At 40.6% G+C, this 19251-nt stretch overlaps 2 protein-coding genes across 3 annotated transcripts in view; one reads left to right on the forward strand and one right to left on the reverse strand.

Moving 5' to 3' along the window:
* Positions 1–19251, reverse strand: part of LOC138783443 (uncharacterized) — a 100509-nt gene that overhangs the window by 72928 nt on the left and 8330 nt on the right. The window lies entirely within an intron of this gene.
* Positions 5395–19251, forward strand: part of LOC138799985 (long-chain fatty acid transport protein 2-like) — a 129549-nt gene continuing 115692 nt past the window's right edge. Inside the window, exon 1 of one of the 2 annotated variants that reach the window (XM_069981807.1) lies at positions 5395–5413. The gene's annotated coding sequence lies outside the window, so the exon portion shown is untranslated. Of the gene's footprint in view, positions 5414–6791; positions 6929–19251 lie in introns of those variants that run through there. The other variant, XM_069981803.1, reaches the window with a different exon arrangement.

The raw sequence follows: 19251 nt of genomic DNA on the forward strand, positions 1-19251 counted from the left end.
ACCAAATTTTATTCTGTTTCTTAATGGTGAATAAAAAAGGAACATGTAGGAATTGCCAAATTAATAAATCTATCGGACCTTTATAAAAGTAAGAGGATCCACCGATGAGAATAAGAAAAAAAAAAAACTACTTTTAATGTAATATCCATACAAAACATTTCAGGAGAATGACTTCCCCCTTTGGCAGACCTATATTCTCACTGAACCAATGCCAGGATATCAGGACCAACAGGAGCTAGAAGCTGATCATCATGTTCAATGATTTGCCTAAGATGTTGTGCACACAGCATAACAAAAGAAGGTGAGTGCTTTGCAAATTACATATCGCCAACCAGTCCCTGGTAAAGGCAGATAGATTTATGCCCTTGTCTTCTGCTCCCCCCCCCCCCCCCCCACACACACACAGTTTTTCCTGTACAACCTGGTGGATGACTGTATTCACGTGTAATTCAGCTGAATACCCACCAGATGGCAACTTTTGACTTACCCTGAATGTTACATGCACCTTTGTTCCGTGTTCATTTTTTCTATTGAGCCCATGATGTTGTGTTCTCACTGCACTACCCCACATATCATGAGATTATTAATGCCCTGTTAGAGAATTTATTTTAATACATCATCAGAGTTTCAAAATCAGACCTTACTCTGGTCTCACTTTATGTAGCAATGCACTTGTGATGCTTTAACTTATCTATGTGATTCTGAAATAGTTTCTTTAGACATCTCTTGTACTTTATGTTTGAGGTAAATTTTAGTCAATACGCTTACCGATTATTTGTGAAAGATTAAGAAAGTGTGAAAATTTGTAAAGATTAGCATTTCTTTTAATTTGAAAATGTCTGCTTGTAATAAGAATAGCCATGCCACCTACTGTATATTACAATAAGTCTACTTTGGAATAATTTGGTAAAGGCCCTTTTCCTTTTTAGAACGTTAGAAGGCCCACACATTTATCAGCAAATTTTCAAGTTTTCACAATAATTTCCAAAAACAAACTTTTTAAGGGACCAGATGATAACTGAAGTGGATTTGACAGACCTGTATTGTAGAGACTGATTGATGATTGCTTCTCTCAGGTCACATCACTGGGGAGATTAACACTTTCGAGCCTGTCTTAGTTTATGTTATCCAATCACTGGCTTGGGTGCCTCACACTTCTCTACCTATCAAATACTTACACCTCTTTCTTTCTAGCATATTCCCCACCGATAGGAGGTTAGTCCCAGTTACCCCAATATAGGATAGTTAGTTCCTGGTGGGAGGGTCTTCTTTATTGGATGGTGGAGAGAGAGACACAGCCAAAGCAAGGGTTCTTGCTGAAACTTATAACCAGGCCTGGCCTGAGAGCTAGGGCCCTGTCAGGAACTTCAGAATATAGATTCTTATGAGACACTTTCTAGTAACCAGTATGTAGTGCTAAACTGTCACCTGGGGAAATCCTTGCTTACGCCTGGAATAACCTATTCTACAGTTAGGGTGGTATTACATGGGATGATTTTCCGGCAATTAACGATCTCAAACGACCACTATGACAAACATTCTTAAATCGTTCACCCTATTACGCTGGACGATGATCGTTATTTACAGTCATTCTTGCGCTCATCCTTTCCTGGCTGATAGACCAGATACGAGTTATTACACTGAATGATGTTTGAGCGATTTGTGAACAATCAACAATGAAAATAGGTCCAGATTCTATCAAACAATCAACGATTTCTAGTTGGTTTTTTAATTGTTGCCTGCTATAACACATAACGATTATCGTTTAAATTCGAACAATCTAACGATTTTTCAAACAATAATTGTCCTGTGTAATACGGTCCTTAGTCAGCACACTCCAGGACAGGGATTAGTCTGCAGTGGAGCAAAATGCCTAAGCTAATGAACTCGATTGAAACCTGCTCAACCTACTCTGGGAACCTTGAGGCCTTAGCTTTAATTATGGGCCGCGTTTCCCAAGCCGTGGCTCTTCAAGCTGCAGAACTACAACCTCCATCATGTCCTGCTGTCCTGCTGACAGTTCATATGGTGGGAGTGTATTTTTGCAACAGCTGGAGAGCCAGACAGGAAACAATGATAAGAGTGGGCAAAGGCAGTGACACAGCACATTAAAGGGGGCAGTGGTATAGTACAGAAAGGTGGCCATATACTTTCAATAACTGACAGTACAGTTGTCAATCCAATGACAGCAACAAGACCGCACTCCCGCAGAGATGTTGGGTGCTAGTGCAAAGGGATTCCTCAATCCCAATATATATCTGAAGACAAAGGCACTGCACTTCCAAGTCTATGATGCTTATGAAAGAATTTTATTTACACAAGAATGATTTGTCACAATCCAACCAGATCAGGAATCAGGATACAAGACGCACACGGGACCTATTTAAACAGGGCAGACGCTGGTATGCCACACCACCAGATCTATTCTCGTCTCTCCTTGCGTACAGGTAGTATACTACATCTTATTCACAGCATTTATCTTAACTCTACCTCTTATCGCTCCGGACCGAGTTGCCTTATGTTCTTTGTGTATATTCATGTGTAAATTTGCATGTCTTGTGCATGATCTTACTCTCCATCATCCCACTTATAATTGTACTATGATGTATATAAGTGCACACCGTTTTTACTGCTAGAGTCTGAAGACATGCTTCAGAGTTGTTTAGTTTTAGTTTTAGTTTCTCCATCATTTAGCATATCAATTTTGGTTTTCTCATTTATGTATGATTTCCAACACTTATCCATATTTATGGTTATATCACAACCCATACCTATTAGAGGGCTGATGTTATAGAACATATGCATAGAATAATTCTGGATATCTTCTCACTAGTCCTTTTTGCATAGTCTTGCTCACACTCTGTTGTTGATCCACTTATTGTGCTCTTTCTTTATAGTTTGGCTACATTGGCCTGAGGAAGGTCGGAAGCACGACCGAAACGTTGCCAGTAGCACTACTTACCTGCATTCATTATTTTTGTATCCTGATTCCTGATCTGGTTGGATTGTGACAAATCATTCTTGTGTAAATAAAATTCTTTCATAAGCATCATAGACTTGGAAGTGCAGTGCCTTTGTCTTCAGTACAGTTGTCAGTTATGTCTCCTGCCCACTGTCCCCCCCCCCCACACACACACACACACAGGAACATTCGGCATGGCCGAGCATTTCTGTGTTCTCCATGGGGAAGGAAGAGGTAAGCTGCAGCCAGAGAGCTCTCACTGTGGCTTATCTCTCTATCTTAACAAAGGGGTCAGCCGTGATTTTCCATCACAGCCAACCCCTATGATCACTGATATAATCTGTCAGTGGTTGTTCTGGACGGCCCCCATACAGTGTCGGACTGGGCCACCGGAGGACCGGAGGATCCTCCAGTGGGCCCCAAGCTCAACACCTCGCATGCATACTGACAGAGGCTACATGCTATCATCTGACTGGGCCACTAACCTAGTCAGATGACAACAATTGCCAGGGCTCCTCTTCCAGACGTCCTATAGCTGGGTTCACACTACGTATATTTCAGTCAGTATTGTGGTCCTCATATTGCAACCAAAACCAGGAATGGAATAAAAACACAGAAAGGATCTGTTCACACAATGGTGAAATTGAGTGGATGGCCGCCATATAACAGTAAATAACTGCCATTATTTCAATACAACAGCCGTTGTTTTAAAATAACAGCAAATATTTGCCATTAAATGGCGGCCATCCACTCAATTTCAACATTCTGTGAACAGATCCTTTGTGTTTTTAATCCACTCCTGGTTTTGGTTGCAATATGAGGACCACAATACTGACTGAAATATACGTAGTGTGAACACACTGTATCTGTGCGGCGATGAGCTGTGGCTTGTGCTTCATCCCTTCTGCTCTCTGCTACTCTACTTGATTCCTTTTGTTGAGGCAGTAGGTGAACGTTGGGGGTTATACTCCCTTGTTGATAACTGACTGTCAGGAGGATTTTATGGTCTTTGTATGCTTTACATGATATTATATCATTTTATGATCCGTGTATGTAATTTGATGATAGTATGAAGTATCTATGATACTTCTATGAATTTTATCTTTGAGCATAAAAAGACCTTAAAGGGGTAGTGCGGCGGTAAAGAATTATTCACAGAATAACACACATTACAAAGTTATACAACTTTGTAATGTATGTCGTGTCTGTGAATGGCCCCCTTCCCCGTGTCCCACCACCCCCACCCGTGTACCCGGAAGTGTGGTGCGCTATACATACCTGTCACGTGCCGACTCGTCTCCGATCTTCAGTCAGTGACGTCTTCTTCAGGCGGCCGGCGAACAGCTCCGACTCTCCCGAATGCCGCAATGCTCAGCCGCGATTGGCTGAGCATAACTGTGCTCAGCCAATCGCGGCTGAGCAGCTGATGACGCGGGACTGTGGCACAGCACAATATAAGAGGCAGTGGCCCAACACTGAAGGGGACTGTGGCACAGCACAATATAAGAGGCAGTGGCCCAACACATTATAGGGTATAGTAGAATAGCACATAAGAGAGGGCAATGGTATATCACATTAGAGGGTATGGTTGCACAGTACAGGACCAGTGCAACCAGGCGGTAGGGAAAGCAAATCGTATGCTGCTGGGCTGTATAACTGGAGGTATAACCAGTAGGAAGAGAGAGATTGTGATCCCGCTGTATAGAGTTCTAGTGAGACCACATCTGGAATACTGTGTCCAGTTCTGGAGACCTCACCTACAAAAAGGATATTCATAAGATAGAATGGGTCCAAAGACGGGCTACAAAAATGGTGGAGGGTGTCAGGCATAAAACATATCAGGAAAGACTTAAGGGCTTGAATAGTCTGGAGGAAAGAAGGGAAAGGGGGGACATGATCGAAACCTTTAAGTATGTTAAAGGACTAAATAAGGTTCAAGAGGGAAGTGTTAGGAAGAAAAAAAACTGAACTCAAGAACTAGAAGAAACAGTGAGATGTTAGTTGGGGAAAGATCAGAAGCAATTTGAGAAAATGTTACTTTACTGAAAGAGTAGTAGATGCTTGGAACAAACTTTAAGCAGATGTGGTAGGTAAATCTGCAATAACTGAATGTAAACATGCCTGGGATAAACATATATCTATGTTAAGATAATAATAAGGGAAATATTAAAAGGGCAGACTTGATGGATCAGGGGTATTTTCTGCCTACAATCTTCTATGTTTCCATGTAAATAGAACTAGTTACTTGTAATATAGGCTTTGACCACTAGTGAGTGCTGGTTAGTACACTGAGAATAATCTTATTTATTCTGCACTGATAACTTACCTGACCTTAGAACCTCAAGGACAAGACTAGTATGATTGGAGAATATCTTGCCTGTATATAAGAGCAGCAATACTCAATTTTTTGCCTGGTGATGTAAAATATCCCCTGTGACAGTCACTAAGCAGGTGAGTAGATGTTCTAATAAAAAATGCTTACTTTTCCCCCCACACTACAGACCTAGTAATGTATACATAAGGCTTTGTTTAGACAGAGCGGTTTGGTGCAAATTTATTCTTTTTAAATTGATTAATTGATTAATTTATTAATTTATTTTTAGCCTAAACTAGAAGTGAATCCTAACCCCAAAGGAAATGTAATTTATTGTTTCAAAAGCAGTTTATGGCTATTTTTACACTCAGTAAAATAAAAGCAAAACAGTAAAAGATGTATAAAATGTGACCGAATTTTGAATCTAATAATGCTACATTAGGGTACAAACCCACTTGACGTATTTTTGAAGCGTGAAGCTTGTTGTTTGCAAAGCATCAGTTGTTAACAACCTGTGTGAAAAACGCATGTAGCTTCACGCTTCAAAAATACGCAATTGCGTATTTTAATGCAGAACAATCGTATAAAGCCAACCTGCGTTTTGCCTGCTTATTTTTAAGACTGATTCACGCAGTAAATACGTCAAGTGGGTTTGTACCCTCAAAGTCTTTGAAAAACTGCTGTCTGTGCTTACATGGTAAAACAATGTTTTTTTATACCTTGTGCACAGACTGACATATATCTATAGACTTTAATGTAGCACATTGTTAGATTCCAAATGTGGTCACTTTTTATACCTATGTTACTGTCAAAATGTGCTTTTATTTTACGGTGAGTCAACATAGGCTTAAAGGGGTATTCTGGGAAAATTTTCCTTTTTCCTTTTTCCCGGGGCTCTATTCATAACAGAGCTGGCAGGGTCCAATACGGAGATCACCGGTGGATTCAGGGGTCAGACCCCCGCAATCTCCTACGTTTCTCCTATCATGTGTATAGGGGAAAAGTAAAGTTTTTCCCGGAATACCCCTTTAACATGTGAATCATTCTAAGGACTTCATTCATATGACTGATTTGTACAGTGCTGTTATTGGGCCCCCATTGTGGTGCAAGAGCTCTTTACTGAACCTATGTATGACTCTCATTTCACATATCACTCTTATTTTTGTACAAAAAAAAATTGTGACATGCCCCATCTGATTTCACATGTATTGCATCTGTTTTCAGCCACATATGTATTACTTGTAATAGAGAATAGCTTCATGTACATAATAAGATGGATTTTGTTTTGCAGCACGCATGGGCTTTAAAGTGTCAATGTCGTTATGACTTTAAAAATCTAAATCTACACTAGATGTAGATGATATGAAACAAGTTTGCAATTTACATTATCTTCTTTTTTTTTTTTTTTTTGTTATGGTGGAAAACACGGCACCTCCTGTTTTCTGACTTTTTTTTTCTCAAAAAACAGGAAAGAGTCAGAAAACAGGAAGCCCTGTGTATCCCAGCACTCACAGAGAAGGCAGTCATAAGATTGATGGACACATTGAGTTGTGTCTCTCGTGTACTGCCTGGAATTCCTGTGTTTAGTCTGGTATTTTTCATCCAGCACAAGTCAAAAAATCTGCCTTCAGGAGACTGGACCTGGATTTCTGGTAAGTTCAGCTTTGTTTTAAAGCATGATAACAAAAAAAAAAATAATAATGAATGTAAATTGCAAACTTGCTTTATATCACATCTACTGCTGATTTAGATTTTGAAAGGTCTAAAAACATTGACACTTTAAGTCTCCATGCTCAGGAGCTGCTCAGCCTGTATGCATTGTGCATTGTAGTTTGGACTCTGTGTAGATGGGTTTGCTGTGCACAGGAGCACTAAGGTCAGGTCAGGTTGGCAGTGTGGATATAGTTTACTATATGATACAGGCTATAGAGTAAAAGACATGGTGAGAAGAGACAGATAGTGATGAAGGAGACTGATAATAAAGTATAATAAGCTGAATGCAGAGCACAGGTTATTGCTATTTCTATTCCTTATCACATTTCGCAGAGATAATTATTACATGACATTTCAGGAAAAATCTGCATGTACCACTAATTCTGTCAAACCTAGGCCTCATCCACACATCAGTTTTTCTTTTTAGACCTCAGAAATCAGAAAGTGATGTCCTGGAGAAACCATCTGTGATGCATCAGATCCATAAAAATGGATGGGAGGGTAATAAAAGGCCGCAGGGTGAAGCCTGCCATACCTTGCTAGGCAATGGTGAATATGTGTGTCCTCCATTTCAAAAAGACCCATTGACTTCTATTGGAACATCTGTCCACACAAAAAACTGAACTTTTAGTGCAATTGATCAGTGATAAAAAAAAAAAAAAAAAAAGAAAAGAAAAAAAAAACTGGTCCGTTTTTAAAACAGATGTGATGATGACTATATTGAAATCAATTGGTCTTTTTTCTGCCTGTAAATCAAGATCCTGAATTACAGATAGAAAAAATTAATGTGTGGATGAGCTTAACTTAAAGAGGCACTGTCACATTTTTTTTTTAATAAATCATTAGGGTCTGTGCAAGTAGCTTTTGTTCCTTTCTTTTCTTTTTTTGTTTTCTATGTTTAAATCAACCTTAAAGAGGTTGTCTAGTGAAAATTAACTTGTCCCCTATCCACAGGATTGGGGACAAGTAAGAGATCATGAGGGGTCCGACTTCCGCATCCCCTGCTGATCTCTGTATTGGGCCCCTGACTTCTTTGTTATTAATACAGCCATGGGTACAACACGCCTATGGAGCTGCCAGAAAGAGCTGAGTAACTGGCTAACTTGGGTCTTTCCAGTGGCTCCATAGGAATGAATAGAGCTGCCGGAAAGAGACAAGTAAGCACTTTCTGGCTTACTCTGAGTTTCCTTACTGCCCTCCTCTACTGCCCTTACTTGGCAGGCTGGCTTGGCACGCTACCCAAGGAAGTCTACATCACAACACTTGATGGCAGGTATGCTTTAAATAGGCAGTGTTGTTTCAATAGATCCATAGCAAAAGCCAATATAAAAAACGTTGTAATGTATGTTATCACACCAAAATGCTTCCTTCCCCATTGGTTTCCACACTGATGATGCCGCTTAGTCCGTTCCTGAATCAGCTCAGTCTGATCTCGTAGCTAGCTTAGGGATGGAGTTATAAGCACAGAGGGGGTTCCATTAGTACACAGGCAGAGAGAGAGACAGCTAAGAAACAGCTCTGTAAGGGCCCTATTACACCAACAGATTACCTGACAGATTTTTTTGAGCCAAAGCCAGGAACAGACTATAAACAGGTAATAAAGGAAAGACTGAGATTTCTCCTCTTTTCAAATCCATTCCTGGCTTTGGTTGTTCGCTACAACTTTATAATGGCTTCTTTGCTGCTACTGCTTTGTAGGCTATACACAAAGAAAACCCTTCTCTGTATGTGCAGGCACCATAAACATTAGTCTCCACCCAGCAGCTGAACTAACAAGTACACACTTAGGTGCAGAGCATAAATCTGCAGAAAATGCCATATATATTAGTGTGTTTACGCAGAGAAAGTTATCTGACAGATTTTTAAAGCCAAAGCCTGGAATGGATTTGAGAAGAGGCGAAATCTCAGTCTTTCCTTTATGATCTGTTCCCTGTTTATAGTCTGTTTCTGGCTTTGGTTTCAAAAATCTGTCAAATCTCTGTGTGTACATACACCCTTAGGCTATGTTCACACAAACTATATTTTCGGAAAATCGTGGCCATTTTACAACGGCCGTGATCATTATTACGGGAATATATTAGGGGTATATATTTTGCATTGTTGTTTAGGGGATCCCGGCCGGAGCCTATACACCGCTCCCTCGATAGTGTGCTGTGGGGAGTTCTGATGCGGGCACTCACGTTTGCGCCCACATCAGAACTCTGCGGCCCGAAAGATTATCTGGCTGGTACTGCAGTCACGGAACGGCCGGTCTCTTACAGCGTCTGCATATGGCCTTAGATATATAATGGCCAGATTTAGTGCTGCTCCTCGTGTACACACAAATGGCAGCTGATAAAAAGCCACCTGAAACAACAGATATGCTTTAAATCTATGTGGTATAGGATAAAAATGACAACAGTATTAAGCTGCTAATATAAGTATACAGTTACTGTACAAGAGCAAAAATGTATATTGTGTAAGGATGTAATCTACTTGCCAGTTACCACTAGTCAATACAATTCCAGTCCGGGATAAGGCATTGCATATGAAAGTCTATCTGACTATGAAACAAAAGGATAACCATTCGATGATGAGTTCATGAGTAAAGCTGCTCTTGTCCTTGGGCTGTATCTGGTTCTCAGGGACAATTCCAAAGAAACTAGAACTCAGGGCAAAAATAATAGTGAGGCCAAAAATGCTAATACAGTGGTGCTTTGGATTACGAGCATAATCGATTTTAAGACCCTGCTTGTAATCCAAATCCACTCTTAAAGCAAAGCAAATTTTCCCAGAAGAAATCACTGAGATGCAGACAATTGGTTCCACACACCAAAAATAATGATTTTTTTAAAATTCTGAATAACATGTAAAACAAATGAACAAATGAAACAGCTGAATGTGTCATATTATAAGGTACTGTACAGTATAGCAATCAGCATGTGGTGTATAATGTATGGTAACTGCATTAACCTAAAGACACAGCAGCAGTGTGTATAGCTGAGTGTGAGTGCAGGCACATTATAGCAGCAGTGTGTACAGCTGAGGGTAAGTGCAGGCAGATTATAGCAGCTGTGTGTATGGCTGAGTGTAAGTACAGCCACATTATAGCAGGAATGGAGAGTGTGGGAAACACAAGGGCTGACAGACTGCATGGAGCATAAAGTAAGGAGCAGGGCAGATGTGGACACATACATGCAGCACTCTCTGCCTGGGGAGAGGGGTTACAGCTACTGTATGAAGAGATTACCTCCTCAGTTCTGTCCCCTGATGTAAGCCCCAGCCTGAAGTGGATCTGCCATGATTTGGAAGGTGAGGGAGACTTCCTGGGTCTTAATACAGTGCTGTGGACCCCACTATGCAGACAATGAGCTCAAAACGCTCTCAAACCAAGTTACTCTTAAACCAAGGTACCATTGTATATGGTAACAATATGGTCATGTTAAGCATTTAAGCAATTAAGCATTTAAATGCAGCTGTCAAACCTGACAGCTGCATTTAAATGGTCTCCCCCGCATGTCCGTGGTGTCTAGTGGGACGGATCCCCGCCCCCCACAATGCGACGCAATCGGGCCGGGCCGTTGCACTGACGCTGATCCCGGCTCTGCAATACATTGCTCTGGGCTGCAGAAGACCAGAGAAATGTATCACACATCTAATGTATCATTGCTGTGTATATACACAGCATTGATCTCTAAGACCGATGCTGTGTAATGCTAGTTAATATAAAAAAATAATAAAAATGTGTTTTTATTAATAAAAAATTCCCTCCCCTAATAAAAGTCCAAATAACCCCCCTTTTCCCATTTTGTAAATATATATATATATATATATGTAAATAAACAAATAAATAAACATGTTTGGTATCTAGCATGCGCAATCGCTCAATCTATTAAATTTTCACATTCCTGATCTCGCACGGTAAATGGCGTAAGCACAAAAAAGTTGCTCATTTTTGGTCATATCAAATCCAGAAAAAATGTAATAAAAAGTGATCAAAAAGTTGCATATATGAAAACAAGGTATCGATAGAAAGACTAGATCATGGCGCAAAAAACATAGACACCTCACAGAGCCCCATAGACCAAAAATTTAAAACATTATAAGAATTGTAAGAGAGCAATTTTAAGGTTAAATTAAGGTTTTTTTTTTTAAAGCCATCAAATAAAACAAAACTTATACAATTTTTATAATAATTCCACAGAAGAAACAATTCGGCACTTAACCCCACTATCGCATCTAGGCACTTTTTAGGTATGTGAACACTTACTGATCCCGGACTCGTGCAACTGGTGGTGCTCAACTTGCAAAGTCCCAATAGATCATAACTTCTCCAAGGCAAAAAACGTGGCACTCACCATGTAGCAAATAATTCATAAACTTTATTCCATCACCGGCACAGGTAACATAGTGTGGACAAACACAAATGAGCGACAGCTGTTTCGCACGTCACGTGCTTTCTCGTAGCTCTGACCTCATCACGTACTCATATCCTTATATACTGAACACAGCGTCACCAAAATTTACATATAAATACAAAAAATACAAAAAATATATACCCCGTGAACGTTAAAAAGATAATCATACAAACGATACTATTTACACAATGCAATATTAACTAGTAATAATTAAACCATATATTATCATCATTACCAGCAAGTTCCGTGTATACCCGATCTATCATTTAGACCTAGTGGACCTAGAGCATCTGACTTCAATATTAGTTCAGTCTCTTTTTGTAAAAGTTTCAGGCCACGGTCTCCTCCTTTTGGTGAATGCTTAATCTGTATTAGGCCCATAAAGCATAAATGTGAGATATCGCCATTGTGTGTATTCAAAACATGGGAAATTAGGCGGGGACAACCTTTTCCAGTCCTTAGCGAGCGGATATGTTCCGCAAACCGTACTTGCATAGGGCGGATGGTTTTGCCTAAATAATAAAAACCGCATGTACAAATAATGGCATAAACCACATATTGCGTTTTGCATGTGATGAAATCTCTCACTTCCCATCTTAGGCTACCTAGTTGTACATATTTCACATCATTTAAATACTCACAAAATTTGCATCTACGACACTTAAAGTTACCTACTTCATTACTAAGTCTGCCTAACCATACATTACGGTCTCTATCGGCTTCAGAGAATCTTCCCCTAACAAGCTCGTCGCGTAGATTTCTACAGCGGCGAAAGGAGACTAGAGGGCGTTGTTCAGTTAACCCTCGCAGGTCAGTGTCACTCTCAAGTAATCGCCAGTGTTTCATTACCGCTGTTCTAATCACGGCATCCATGGGGCTATGTCTAAAAGTTAGTGCAAACCTAGAGGTGTTTTTATTTCTCTTCCTTTCACCTAGTAGATTTTTACGAGGGATTTTTCGAGCTTTGTCTCTAGCTTTACTGATAATAGAAGCTGGGTAGCCGCGTTCTAACAAGCGTTTTTCCAATGCCACTGATTGGCTCTCAAATAGGGAATCGCTATTGTTAATGCGGCGTAGCCTAATAAACTGTCCATAAGGGACCGATTTCTTTATATGTACAGGATGATAGCTATCATATTTCAACAATAAATTTGTGGCCGTCGGTTTACGATAGCCACTAGTCTGTAACTCACCATCTATGACTTCCAAATGTACATCCAAAAAGTTAAGTTGTTTGCCACCAAAGTCTGATGTAAAGGTCATATTATATGTGTTCGTGTTCATATAGCATATAAACTCCTGAAATTCATTTTCTGTCCCTGTCCACACTATTAGCACGTCATCTATATATCTCAGATATAATGCAATTTTTACTATATATTTATTGCAAACATTAAAAATAATTTCGTCCTCCAACTCTGCCAAATACAAATTTGCAAAAGTTGGGGCGACCGGCGTCCCCATCGCTGTACCAGTTCGCTGCCGGTACCACCGATCAGCGAACTGGAAAGCGTTATGTTGCAGGACAAACGCAAGCATCTCACAGATATATAGTACGTGCATATTCTCCATAGTACCCGTCCCCAGCAATCGACGCCGCATTGCCTGCACACCCGCATCCTGCGGGATGCGGGTGTATAGGCTTTCGACGTCGATGCTGGCGAGACTAAAATCATCTCTCCATTCAAAATCCCTTAGAATACTTAGTAGCTGTTTAGTATCCCGCAAATAGGAAGTCACATTGGTTAGTAACGGTCTCAAAACCCAATCTAGGTATTTGGACAGAGGCTCTGTAACAGATCCCCTACCCGCAACGATCGGGCGGCCTGGAGGTCTTTCCTTATTTTTGTGTAATTTGGGTATCCAGTACCAATAGGGTTTAGATGCATTTTCTAACAATAATTTCTCAGCAAAGTTGCGTGACATAATACCTAGTTCCACCCCCTTCCGTAATAGAGATCTAACTTTAGTTGTATATTCAAACGTAGGATCTTTACTTAATAATTCATAGGTAGTGCCATCTCCCAATTGCCTTTGGGCTTCCTCTTTATAATAGTCTCTGGACAAGAGGACTATGTTGCCTCCCTTGTCCGCTGGTTTCACTATTACTTCCTTCTGAGATTTTAACCATTTGAGGGCTTCTATTTCTCCTTTGGTGAGATTACTAATAGCCTGAGGATAAATCAAAGACTTCACCTCGGCAACTATAGATTGTTCAAATAAATCCAAACTAGAACCAGCGGGCAAGGGAGGGTTAAATGTAGATGGCACACCACCTGTAAAAAAATCATCAGATTGTGTATCACATACATCGGGGCTAGCACCTTGTAATTCCAATAAAGTGGTCACTATCTCTCTGTCTATAGTGTCAAAATGCGAACTCATACTGAAACCCAACGTACTGACATTACATGGCTTCTCTCCCATAAATACCTCTTTATCCCGATTACCTTCATGTTTGGCAAAATATTTACGGATATTTAACTTACGGATACTTTTATGTAGATCTAGGACAAATTCAGTATAATCAAAGCTAGAACTGACACAATAATTTAAACCTTTTTGGAGTAATGATAAACAATCATCTGACAATGTTAGATTACTGAGATTAACAATAGCTAGCTTACTCTCCTCCACATCTACCTCTGTGGTGTTATTGGGTGCACAATCTCCTACCTCCTCCAGGAGACCTGCTTCCGCTTTACACCTCCTTTGATACCTTTTCTGTCTGCCTCGCCCCCTCCTTGTTGACTTCCTAAAGGGACCGTGCCCTCGGCAGTCACACCACTACCGGAGCCGGTACCTTCTCCTTGGATATTTTGAAAGTCTGTACTGGAATCAGACCCTGAGTCTGTGGTCCAATACTCCTGCGGCTTGTTAGGTTTTCGAAATCTCCTGTTCCGTCTTCCAGTTTTCAAATTCCAGGTAAAAATTTTTCCAGTATCGTAATCATGTTTATCACGTAAAAACTTATTTTTCTTTCTTTCTTTAATCTCTGTTTGTGCAGGAACAGTCTTTTTTTCTATACGTTTGATGACATTGTTATATTGTTGCTCAGTTAATCGTGTTTTTAGTTCCACTTGTAATTTAGAGATGTCTTCCGTAACAGAGATATATTCACGCTCAGTCCTTTGAAAAATAAGTTTAGTAATCTTACTAAACTTATTTTTCAAAGGACTGAGCGTGAATATATCTCTGTTACGGAAGACATCTCTAAATTACAAGTGGAACTAAAAACACGATTAACTGAGCAACAATATAACAATGTCATCAAACGTATAGAAAAAAAGACTGTTCCTGCACAAACAGAGATTAAAGAAAGAAAGAAAAATAAGTTTTTACGTGATAAACATGATTACGATACTGGAAAAATTTTTACCTGGAATTTGAAAACTGGAAGACGGAACAGGAGATTTCGAAAACCTAACAAGCCGCAGGAGTATTGGACCACAGACTCAGGGTCTGATTCCAGTACAGACTTTCAAAATATCCAAGGAGAAGGTACCGGCTCCGGTAGTGGTGTGACTGCCGAGGGCACGGTCCCTTTAGGAAGTCAACAAGGAGGGGGCGAGGCAGACAGAAAAGGTATCAAAGGAGGTGTAAAGCGGAAGCAGGTCTCCTGGAGGAGGTAGGAGATTGTGCACCCAATAACACCACAGAGGTAGATGTGGAGGAGAGTAAGCTAGCTATTGTTAATCTCAGTAATCTAACATTGTCAGATGATTGTTTATCATTACTCCAAAAAGGTTTAAATTATTGTGTCAGTTCTAGCTTTGATTATACTGAATTTGTCCTAGATCTACATAAAAGTATCCGTAAGTTAAATATCCGTAAATATTTTGCCAAACATGAAGGTAATCGGGATAAAGAGGTATTTATGGGAGAGAAGCCATGTAATGTCAGTACGTTGGGTTTCAGTATGAGTTCGCATTTTGACACTATAGACAGAGAGATAGTGACCACTTTATTGGAATTACAAGGTGCTAGCCCCGATGTATGTGATACACAATCTGATGATTTTTTTACAGGTGGTGTGCCATCTACATTTAACCCTCCCTTGCCCGCTGGTTCTAGTTTGGATTTATTTGAACAATCTATAGTTGCCGAGGTGAAGTCTTTGATTTATCCTCAGGCTATTAGTAATCTCACCAAAGGAGAAATAGAAGCCCTCAAATGGTTAAAATCTCAGAAGGAAGTAATAGTGAAACCAGCGGACAAGGGAGGCAACATAGTCCTCTTGTCCAGAGACTATTATAAAGAGGAAGCCCAAAGGCAATTGGGAGATGGCACTACCTATGAATTATTAAGTAAAGATCCTACGTTTGAATATACAACTAAAGTTAGATCTCTATTACGGAAGGGGGTGGAACTAGGTATTATGTCACGCAACTTTGCTGAGAAATTATTGTTAGAAAATGCATCTAAACCCTATTGGTACTGGATACCCAAATTACACAAAAATAAGGAAAGACCTCCAGGCCGCCCGATCGTTGCGGGTAGGGGATCTGTTACAGAGCCTCTGTCCAAATACCTAGATTGGGTTTTGAGACCGTTACTAACCAATGTGACTTCCTATTTGCGGGATACTAAACAGCTACTAAGTATTCTAAGGGATTTTGAATGGAGAGATGATTTTAGTCTCGCCAGCATCGACGTCGAAAGCCTATACACCCGCATCCCGCAGGATGCGGGTGTGCAGGCAATGCGGCGTCGATTGCTGGGGACGGGTACTATGGAGAATATGCACGTACTATATATCTGTGAGATGCTTGCGTTTGTCCTGCAACATAACGCTTTCCAGTTCGCTGATCGGTGGTACCGGCAGCGAACTGGTACAGCGATGGGGACGCCGGTCGCCCCAACTTTTGCAAATTTGTATTTGGCAGAGTTGGAGGACGAAATTATTTTTAATGTTTGCAATAAATATATAGTAAAAATTGCATTATATCTGAGATATATAGATGACGTGCTAATAGTGTGGACAGGGACAGAAAATGAATTTCAGGAGTTTATATGCTATATGAACACGAACACATATAATATGACCTTTACATCAGACTTTGGTGGCAAACAACTTAACTTTTTGGATGTACATTTGGAAGTCATAGATGGTGAGTTACAGACTAGTGGCTATCGTAAACCGACGGCCACAAATTTATTGTTGAAATATGATAGCTATCATCCTGTACATATAAAGAAATCGGTCCCTTATGGACAGTTTATTAGGCTACGCCGCATTAACAATAGCGATTCCCTATTTGAGAGCCAATCAGTGGCATTGGAAAAACGCTTGTTAGAACGCGGCTACCCAGCTTCTATTATCAGTAAAGCTAGAGACAAAGCTCGAAAAATCCCTCGTAAAAATCTACTAGGTGAAAGGAAGAGAAATAAAAACACCTCTAGGTTTGCACTAACTTTTAGACATAGCCCCATGGATGCCGTGATTAGAACAGCGGTAATGAAACACTGGCGATTACTTGAGAGTGACACTGACCTGCGAGGGTTAACTGAACAACGCCCTCTAGTCTCCTTTCGCCGCTGTAGAAATCTACGCGACGAGCTTGTTAGGGGAAGATTCTCTGAAGCCGATAGAGACCGTAATGTATGGTTAGGCAGACTTAGTAATGAAGTAGGTAACTTTAAGTGTCGTAGATGCAAATTTTGTGAGTATTTAAATGATGTGAAATATGTACAACTAGGTAGCCTAAGATGGGAAGTGAGAGATTTCATCACATGCAAAACGCAATATGTGGTTTATGCCATTATTTGTACATGCGGTTTTTATTATTTAGGCAAAACCATCCGCCCTATGCAAGTACGGTTTGCGGAACATATCCGCTCGCTAAGGACTGGAAAAGGTTGTCCCCGCCTAATTTCCCATGTTTTGAATACACACAATGGCGATATCTCACATTTATGCTTTATGGGCCTAATACAGATTAAGCATTCACCAAAAGGAGGAGACCGTGGCCTGAAACTTTTACAAAAAGAGACTGAACTAATATTGAAGTCAGATGCTCTAGGTCCACTAGGTCTAAATGATAGATCGGGTATACACGGAACTTGCTGGTAATGATGATAATATATGGTTTAATTATTACTAGTTAATATTGCATTGTGTAAATAGTATCGTTTGTATGATTATCTTTTTAACGTTCACGGGGTATATATTTTTTGTATTTTTTGTATTTATATGTAAATTTTGGTGACGCTGTGTTCAGTATATAAGGATATGAGTACGTGATGAGGTCAGAGCTACGAGAAAGCACGTGACGTGCGAAACAGCTGTCGCTCATTTGTGTTTGTCCACACTATGTTACCTGTGCCGGTGATGGAATAAAGTTTATGAATTATTTGCTACATGGTGAGTGCCACGTTTTTTGCCTTGGAGAAGTTACAATTTTTATAATATTGTAATCATACCAACTTGAGGAACATAGATAACATGTCAGTCTTACCATAGGGTAAGCGGCGTAAACAAGAAACTCCCTAAAATGAACACAAATCGCTTTTTTTCTAATTTGACAGCACAAATGATTTTTTCCCCGTTTTTCAGCATATTTTATGGGAAAATCAAGCCTGCCATTGCAAAGTACAATTTGTGTTGCAAAAACTAAGGGCTCATGTGGGTCTGCAGGTCAAAAAAATGCAAGCGCCATGGCCTTATAAGGAGGAAAAAGCAAAAGTGCAAAAATGAAAATGGGCATTGACCGTTAACAGATAGATAAACAGCTACAAGCTGGAATGTCTCCTCTCTCCCCCTCCCTGCTTGATTGGCACCTGGAAGCTCAGTCTCAAGTAGGTTCTAGTATTAAAGGGAGGAGGTGTTACAGCTTACTGCACTTCAGCACTTTAAGGGAAAGCAACTTTGACTCTATGTAGTATAGAATAAAGTTTTTTTCTACATCCTGGAAGCACAGAAGCATATATGAGAAGTAGCATGTGTCTTCTTGACCTAGCAGGTATCAGCAGTATTGATCCTGAATTACAGATGACACATTCCCTTTAAAGGACAAGTGCCATGAAAAACTTTTTCCCAGTAATTGAAGCACATTACAAAGTTATATAACTCTGTAATATGCTTTAATCACCTATCTGCCTTCCTTCCCTGTCTTTTCCCCCCTCCACCCCCCACCAGGAAGTGTCCTGACTCACACAGACCTAATTACTGTCGTCACCGTCACCAAGCTCTTCTCTCAGCTCCTTCTCCTGTTACACCAGCCTCCCCCCTCCCCTGCCTTGTCAGGTGACAGGCTTGCTTAGCTCCCATTGGCTGAACAACTGCAAGCCATCACTTGTCACATCTCACTTGCTTATCTTCCCTCAGACTGACTCCAGCACATAGGCAGCTCCCCCCTCCCCTCATACCCTCTCTCCTGCTGCCGTGGACTCAGTGAAGGAGTCATGTCACTAGAGAAGATAAGCTGAGGAAGCAGAGTCACCTGACAAGGAGGGGAGGGGGAGGCTGGTGTAACAGGACCTAGAGCAGCCCTCCTGCTGATGACTCATCCTCACAAGAAGGAGCTGCCTGGTGACGGTGACGACAGTAATCAGGTCTGTGTGAGTCAGGACACTTCCTGGTGGGGGGTGGGGGAGGGGGGAAAAGACAGGGAAGGGAGGCAGATAGGTGATTGAAGCATATTACAGAGTTATATAACTTTGTCATGTGCTTCAATTACTGGGAAAAAGTTTTTCATGGCACTTGTCCTTTAACATTCCATGCAATACAAGTACACATGGTTTAAGCTTGCTTCATTGACTGAGTGCCTGTTGCTATCATCCTCTAAGAGTCACAATCAGTGATGGGCAGAAGCGGTCATGCTGTTCTTCACCATTAACCCCTTCAACGCCAAAATCTACAGCAA

The sequence above is a fragment of the Dendropsophus ebraccatus genome, chromosome 1, assembly GCF_027789765.1.
Source record: "Dendropsophus ebraccatus isolate aDenEbr1 chromosome 1, aDenEbr1.pat, whole genome shotgun sequence".
Classification (NCBI taxonomy): Eukaryota; Metazoa; Chordata; class Amphibia; order Anura; family Hylidae; genus Dendropsophus; species Dendropsophus ebraccatus.